Source organism: Limulus polyphemus, unplaced genomic scaffold (assembly GCF_000517525.1).
Source record: "Limulus polyphemus unplaced genomic scaffold, Limulus_polyphemus-2.1.2 Scaffold4645, whole genome shotgun sequence".
NCBI lineage: Eukaryota > Metazoa > Arthropoda > Merostomata > Xiphosura > Limulidae > Limulus > Limulus polyphemus.
In genome coordinates this window covers 52,041-60,941 of record NW_013670255.1, presented here as the reverse complement: position 1 = coordinate 60,941, position 8,901 = coordinate 52,041, and the positions used below count along the sequence as shown (strand labels likewise).

Genomic DNA, 8,901 nt, shown 5'->3' with positions numbered 1-8,901 from the left:
CCTCCCACGACTATTCGAACACGAGTAAGCAATACAAAAACAGGATGAGTTAAACCAGTTTGAACACAAGTAAGAAAATAAACCAGATTTGGACTAATTCGAACACGAGTAAGCAATAAAAAAAACAGGATGAGTTAAACCAGTTCGAACACAAGTAAGAAATAAACCAGATTTAGACTAATTCGATCACGAGTAAGCAATACAAAAACAGGATGAGTTAAACCAGTTCGAACACAAGTAAGCAAATAAACCAGGTTGAGTTAAGTCAGTTCGAACACAAGTAAGCAAATAAACCAGGCAGAGTAAAGCTACTTCAAACACAAGTAAGCAAATACAAAAAAAAAACAGGTTGAGTTAAACCACTTCGACCACGATTAAGGAAATATAGTAGGTGGAGTTAAACCAGTTCGAACACAAGTAAGCAAAAACAAAAAATAGGTAAAGTTAAACCAGTTACAATCACAAGTAAACAAACAAATCAGGCAGGGCTAAGATACTTCAAATGCAAGTAAGAAAAACAAAAAACAAACAGGTGTCGCTAAACTACTTCGAAAACGAGTAAGCAAAAAAAACCAAAAAAAACAGGTTAAGTTAAACCAGCTCAACCACGAGTAAGCAAGAAAAAAACAGGTAAAGTTAAACCAGTTACAATACAAGTAAGCAAATAAATCAGGCAGAACTAAGCCACTTCGAACACAAGTAACAAAAACAACAACATCAGGTTGAGTTAAGCCAGTTCGAACACAAGGAAGTAAAAAAACCAGACAGTTTTAAACTTGTTTGAACACAAGTAAGCAAAAAACCGGACAGTTTTAAACTTGTTTGAACACATGTAAGGAAAAAACTAGACAGTTAGACCGTTTTAAACTAGTTTGAACACAAGTAAGCAAAAAACGAGACAGTTTTTAACTTGTTTGAACACAAATAAGCAAAAAAAACCCAGACAGTTTTAAACTTATTTGAACACAAGTAAGTGGAATACGAATGGAGTTAAACCCGAAAAAAAACTGAAAAAGCTGCAATCCTATTGTGAGGTAGACAATTGTCAAATTTAATGGAAACAAAGTATAATCTGTAGATATAGAAATAGAAAAAAAAACACTAATAGGAAAATGTACGAAGAAATAAGTTCTATTATGAAAAAAAAAAAAAACACATTTGTTATACCGGAAAGAAATGCTTTTAAAACACGTTCTTGTGTTCATAAAAAAAAACTGAAAAAAAAGTAGTAAAAGCAATTTACACTCGTACTGAAACCAAAACCTTTGACAGAAAAGTGCACAGTCGTGCATGTAGTAACAAAGGTAAAAACAAGTAAAAATATATATATATATACATTTATGTCTGAGAGCTCAGAAATATGTATATACATACGTAAAAAAGTATTCGATAAAGTTTTGGAGCAAAAAACAAAAATGAAAAGAAATGTAATTATGTCCGTAAGAACAGAAAGGAAGAAGAAAAATACAGCAGACAAGGTAAAATACACTTGAGGGTTTCACAAATGAATTTTTCACCGTTGCTTGAAGGTAGGAAAATTGTGAATGCACAACGCATACTTAAAATCTCTTCCTGGACTCAAAGGAAAGAAGCGAGATGAAACTAATAAACCAAACTTCAGTTAGGGACCCCTGTCTTTCCAATCGATTACACAACAATAAAGAAATTGAAAACATAACAATGCCTGTAGCTAGATTACCTCATCACATGCATCGGCACGTTCTACTCTATTGCCGTATGCAGTTTCAGACCACGTAGTCTGTGAATCTGGCAATCAGTATGCACCGAAATCATATATATGTATACATTCTTGTTGTTAGAGAAACTAAAATTTTGAATGCGCTAGAATTTTTATGTCGATGTTGAATCTACGTTTTTTTTTACAAACGTGCATTAAGCTCCAGAGTTACTCACGTCTGTGCGCTTTACTCGCTCAAAAATTTAACTATTAACCTTTTTTTTTAAAACAAAAAATAGGTATACACGATCACGTACATGCAATATGGAGTCAGAAATCAGTTAAAGTTCACTTATACAAGTGGACGGTTTTTATCTTCTGTTAATTAACAGGATTGACATTAATGACAACAGAAAACAAGAGTTGAAATCACTAATCGTTATCATAATTAACAGCATATACAATCGTTTAATTGTAATTATTAATTACTTACTAATATGTTTTACTTAATAAGTAGATATTAATTACTAACTAGTTTTGTTTATCCTACGTTTCGGTTTCTAATCTAGTGTCGTCTTAAGGGAAGTCCCGTGATGGATTATTTTTGTGATGGTTGTAATCGGGATGGAGGTGTTGTGCTATCAATTCGTCTGGAGCTTCCCCCCTGGAGATCTAATTTCAAACCGATAGACTAGCTAGTTAGTAATTACTGTCTAATAGTAAATAAATAATTATAAAACACTGTTATTAATTAATAGATTTAGATTATGGCATAGGCTACTCATACTCTATCGCCAGTACTTAACCGTAAGTAATTACATAAAGTACCAAGGCACAAACAGTTTCTAATTAAACTAGCATTGAAACAAAGCAATATTCCAAACTAAAGATGAAATATACATATGTAGATGGAAAGAAATATTTCTTGATTGGAGGATTTTATGCACATCGTATGATTATTATATACATATCTTCTTAAACTACATTCGCTAGTATTTGATAATTTAGTTGGTACATGGGTTCACTAGGCTCATCACCATTAATCTGCACAGAAAACAACAATTTTCAGAACCACATGTTCCACAGTTCTTTATTAGTAGTTTATCGAAGTATCGTACACATTATGACTTTTTTAAACCGAAAGTTATTCCAGGTGCCAGCTCTTTGACCTTCAAGAGACCTAGAGTATGTTCAGATTGTAGGCGACTATTCTGTTGCAGGTGACAGCTCTTTAACCTTCAAGAGACGTTGAGTATGGTCAGATCGTAGACGACTATTCTGTTGCAGGTTACAGCTCTTTGACCTTCAAGAGACCTTGAGTATGTTCAGATCGTAGGCGACTATTCTGTTGCAGGTTACATCAAGGTCTCTTGAGGGTCAAAGAGCTGTAACCTGCAACAGAATAGTCGCCTACGATCTGAGCATACTCAAGGTCTCTTGAAGGTCAAAGAGAGTATGTTCAGATCGTAGGCGACTATTCTGTTGCACGTTACAGCTCTTTGACCTTCAAGAGACCTTGAGTATGTTCAGATCGTAGGCGACTATTCTGTTCCACTGATCCTTGAAGTTTATATACAGCATTCCACATTAGTTTGCACATCTCATTACTATTATTTATGTACCTCTACACGTAAGCTAATTGTTCAACATTATGGCAAATCCAAGAATCCTCATCGTTCAACATTAAGGTATTGTTATGTGATTCGCATGTAGCACTGTGTCGAATCAATAACTATACCATTTACTGGACAGGAACAGTAATTAATATGGGCTTTGCGTAGCCTAGTGGTCAGCGCGTTCGGACTGTAAATTTGTTTCCGCAAAAACGCTCTCCGAACATTGGGGTCGTGGGTTCACAATAAAAGTGGCATCCAAATCCTACTGTTCGATCAGATATTAATAGTTGGAAGTAAAAGTTGAATAGCTACATCTTCACATAGGTTCAAAATTAAGGACAGTTTTGCACATGTGTAGCTTTTCGCGAAAATTCCAAACAGTAAATAATAACGCATGCTTCAATAGATGGCAAACGTATTAAAATTCTTAATAATATATTTTACTCTAACACAACCATTAGACATTGGAATAAACACATATATAGTCAAAGAACCACGGTGGAATTAACATGGGAAGATTGATATTAACATATATATATATATATATATATATATATTAGCAAAAGTAATCCATTTATATTTAAAAGGTATATTATACAATAAGAATAAAAATTTACATAAATTCATTAAAAATTGGTTTAAAAGTATGTATCAAAAACTATCGCGCAAAATGTCAAGATGGTCACAGGAATCAAGATTGCGGTTAAAACTAATCGCAAAACTATAACGAAATAATTTCTCTGAAAATAATTTGGAAAACAATTAGACGACAATTGGAACTGTACATGCGAGTTTGCAGGTTTTATATTCTTACACCTTGTTGGATATTCAGCCAATCAACCATGGTGTTCAATTGGAGAGAACACCATGATTGATTGGCTGAATATCCAACAAGGTGTAAGACCCTCAGAATTGGAGACTGAGGGTCTTACACCTTGTTGGATATTCAGCCAATCAACCATGGTATTCTCTCCAATTCTGAGGGTCGACGGCTATTGTTTTCCATTGTTCCTTATTCCTCATCACATGCACAATTTTTCCTAATTTTTTCTAATGTCATACATTCAAGTGAGTTTCTGCCTGCCTTTCGCCCCTCTTCCTTCGATTTTACCCATAAAAACCTCTGGCAATCTTCCCTCAGATCTAATTATAAGTCCACAGTGGCGCATATATATACATCCGCCAGTCGTTTTTTGCCTGTGCACCTTCCAATATTTCCTCATTAGTTTTTCTTTCTCTGTAGCTGATCGTCATCATTCGTCTATAACACCACATTTCAAATTCTTTAAATTGTTGTTTTGTTTCAGCTCCAGGTCGTAAAGCTTTAATAGTCCTGGCATTACTATTCTTTAAATAGAGGAGGTTCCAAATAACCAAAGCATGCCGAGAATCTATGTTCGGAAAACTCTGATAGTGTTTTTTAGTCGATGAAGGTACGAAACTATTGTATTGTCATTTGTGTCCACCATCGAATTAAATTTGTTTCATTTTAAGTCCAATTATTCGTAAATATTGATCAGGATATACCTCTTTGATTATACTTCCTTGTATCAGTGAGAAGATTTCAGATTAGGAAATAGTCACGTTATATCGTCATTAAACTGCCTAGAACATGAAATATGTATTTACATTTCCACTTTTAACACTGTGGATCAACTGTTCATGAATTATAACAGAACATTCCCATTAGTTCATACATTCCTGACGTCATTTCCTCTCAGGATGATCTTGTTTTCGGTAACAGAATCTTAAAGCTTTTAAGCCTATGTCTACATACAGATATTTCATGATAGATTTTGTGAAATTTATAGCGAGACACGTATATCTATTTCTAACAACTTACTAGCACCGCGAAAAAACGTAATTCCTCTCGAAATGCTAAGAACGCATGGATGGAAAAAGAATATGAAGCGTGGGGTTGGTTGGAGCAAATGCTTGAAGCCTCCGATGTGCATGGGTCAAATAGGTCTACCGAAAACTGTGCACATTTTATGTAAGAAGGGAAAATATCTTCATAAAAAGAAACAGTGCAATGAGAACTGAGAATGATAACAGTAAAAATAACGTTTTCATCTTGTGATGATGAGGCACTGTTTATTACCAGATGAAAACTCCACTGGTGATTAAATGTAATATCCTGATCAGCTTTCCTGTGGAAATATTTTTAAGAAATCAAAACAGCGACATTTCAACTCACACTAGTGGGTCATCTTCAAACAAAGAGTGATTAACAACTTTGAATTCGTACTCGTACATTGCCTGAAGATGTCCACTTCTACTGACTGAAACGTTGCAATTTTAACTGATTACAAAAACATTTCTACTGTACGGTTGGTCATGATATTAAATTTAAGACATTACTTATGATCCCCTGGTTATATGTATAAGCAGACAAGATTCTAATGCACAGTATATATAAGCTTTAATCATTGAACCATATAATAATGTTTTTGTAATTATTTATTCGGTTTTTATGAACATATTAAAACCAAGCTTGACAACGTTTTCTTCTTCGTACTTCTCTGCCTTCTTCTGCTGTTTTTCTTTCTTCCTATGATTAAGATATTGAGCTCCAGATCGAGAGGTCTGGGGTTTGAAACTTGATTCCAGAGCATGCTTCTCATTTTCAGACGTGGCCGAGTTTATAAGAGTGACAGCCAAACCTGGTTCTCGGTTCCAATAGCCACGCAACGCCCTTGAGCCGTGGGTGTTACAGACTGACTACCTTCCCTCTAGTTAGTACTCCACAATCAAGGACGACAATACCTGAACCCTAGAGAGCTATGACCTGTTAACCCACAAACAGCGGAATTGTGGCCAAGTATTTATAACATTCACAGTCCACATACCAACACATATGTCCAGAAGAATAATGCTTACTGAGTGTTTCTTCAAGAATAAGTTCTCATGTTCGCAAAATATTTCTTTATCCTATATATGTATGTATATATTGAAGAAACTTTCAACTCCTCTCTTTGGAGTAAACCGAGAGTGGCTAAGTAATTAGCGCGCCGGACTGTGAATTTGAGAGTCTATAGTTGTGTCCCGTTGTAGAAAAATCGTACTCAGCGATTTGAGACCGTGAGTGCGTTATAAGAGTGGTGGTCAAATCCTACTATTCGAATGGAGTTCCCAAGAATTGACAAGAGATGTTGTTGGTTTGCTGCTTTTCTTCTAGTCTATCAATTCAAGATTGGGACGTGAGATAGCCCTCACGTAACTTTACTTGAACATTCGAAACAAAAACCTGAAGCCATCTTTTGGCAAATTGATAAATAATAACAGCATATTTTTAAAAGTAATGTAGTCAATGCAAACGAACAACGTAATTACACACACACAAAAAAAAAACAGAATATATTATTTATCATTCAAATAATCGTGGGATACAACGTTATTTATAGAATCACAATACTTGAGAAACATTTATAATAACCTTTCTTGCAGTTCTGTATACTTATGGAGATTTTCAATAGATAAGTTGGAAGCTGCTCAACAAATATTGTTATTATTATATTTTACTCTTAATTTACCTTCGTTCGGAATTTAAAACGGGTAATTTGCCAAAGCTGTTTTAAGGCTTAGGAATGACCCCCAACGACGTTACGAACTTCAAAAACAATGTTTATTTACAACTCTCATTCTTTTTCCTTGTTTGCCGCAAGAGGAGCGTCAAATAATGGGAAAGAACTGGAACTATAGAATCTCAAATAATTGGAAAATTATCATATAACGGTAAATTCGATATTAGATAATTAGGTGTCGGAGGAAATGTGAGATGAGATAAAGAACAGAAATGATTGTTGTGGGAAAAGGTTTACAGAGTAAAGGGAAAGACCACATGAAAAAAATCTTGTCCAGCACTTTTCAGGCCTTTACAATGTCACTGATAGGAACTTGTCCAGCACCTTTCAGTCCCTTACAATGCCACTGATAGGAACTTGTCCAGCACCTTTCAGGCACTTAAAATGTCACTGATAGGAACGTGTCCAGCACCTTTCAGGCCCTTACAATGTCACTGACAGGAATTTGTCCAGTACTTTTCAGGCCTTTACAATGTCACTGATAGGAACTTGTCCAGAACCTTTCAGGCCCTTACTATGTCACTGATAGGAACTTGTCCAGCACCTTTCAGGCCCTTACTATGTCACTGATAGGAACGTGTCCAGCACCTTTCAGGCCCTTACTATGTCACTGACAGGAATTTGTCCAGTACTTTTCAGGCCTTTACAATGTCACTGATAGGAACTTGTCCAGCAACCTTTCAGGCCCTTACTATGTCACCGATAGGAACGTGTCCAGCACCTTTCAGGCCCTTACTATGTCACTGACAGGAATTTGTCCAGCACTTTTCAGGCCCTTACTATGTCACTGATAGGAACTTGTCCAGCACCTTTCAGTCCTTTACAATGTCACTGATAGAAATTATTTTCATTTTTCTTATTTTGAACTTGGGTGCACTTGATAATTAATTATTGCTGATTGAAAACTTTTGAAACAAGCATAAAAAGTGTGGAACTTGTTAAACTCTAAAACAAGAGAAAACATAGATGAATTTCAATATAACAGTTTAGACTTACCACTATTTACTTTTGGTCATGTGTAGGGTAAAATTTTAGGAACGCTACTAATAAAGAAGTCTCTAAGATGAATTACCAATACGCCCACAGTGCTTCTTTCCTCACGTTGGTTAATAAATCTCTTGTTCACGCTTAGAGTGAACGTATGAGACAGCATACACGGAGAATCCTTGCTCCTAGGAGAAGTAAACTAGGCTTCCGAGAGAGGCTAGCCTAGTTAAGATCTGGAACACCCTTTGTTGTTCCACCAATCGGCTGGCGCAAGACGCCATAGCTAATTTAGTTGCTTAGCAACGCAGTAGAAGAGGCTGTTTGAAAGCTTCAGTTTTGCATGTTTGAATTTATGATACGTTAAAACAGTAGTACTGATACCTATATCTGTTTATCCCCCATTCAAAACAAAAGTATACTCCGGAGAAAGACAAATAACTGAGATACTTGTAAGCAGAAAATAAGAAGAGGAAAGCACACAGACATTCCTTTCCCAATTCAACCACGTTTTAAATATTTCGCTAGAGGGCGCACGACGTTTAGGATCTGAAAAGTTCACAAAAGTTAACAATCGAAAAGGATGCTCGTAATATGTAAGAACAAGGGTACGATATAAGTATGAGTAATTAGTGATGGGTAAGTTAGTTTATTGCCAGTCAGTTAGTGAGTTAAGCAGTTGGTTAATGAGTTATTTGGTGAACTGGGGTTGTTTATCGATCGATTTGTTTTACGAGGAAATTTTATAAGTTAGGCGTACGTCTCGCAGTTTATACAGAAACGTTGTATTTGAAGCTAAGCATACACTTAGTTGCGGAGTTTATGTTGAAAAATTTATTTATGAAATTAGATCTACAAGTCAACGTGACTGTAACAAACGCTTCTGAAGAAATATATTATTTTTATTATCATTACAGTTGAATTTACTTGGCATTATTTTTACATTGGGACGTTATAAAGTTACAGTCAATCTCACTATTCGTTGGTGAAAGAGTAGCCCAAGAGTTGGGGGTTGGTGGTGATGACTAGCTGCCTTCCC

The 8,901-nt window shown here is 35.5% G+C and overlaps 1 long non-coding RNA gene across 1 annotated transcript in view; it reads right to left on the bottom strand.

Moving 5' to 3' along the window:
• Positions 1-8,339, bottom strand: part of LOC111088884 — a 26,349-nt gene extending 18,010 nt beyond the window's left edge. The window contains exon 1 of the long non-coding RNA XR_002613266.1: positions 7,875-8,339. This is a non-coding gene — a long non-coding RNA (uncharacterized LOC111088884). The remainder of the gene's footprint in view (positions 1-7,874) is intronic.
• Between the last annotated feature and the right edge of the window lie 562 nt (positions 8,340-8,901).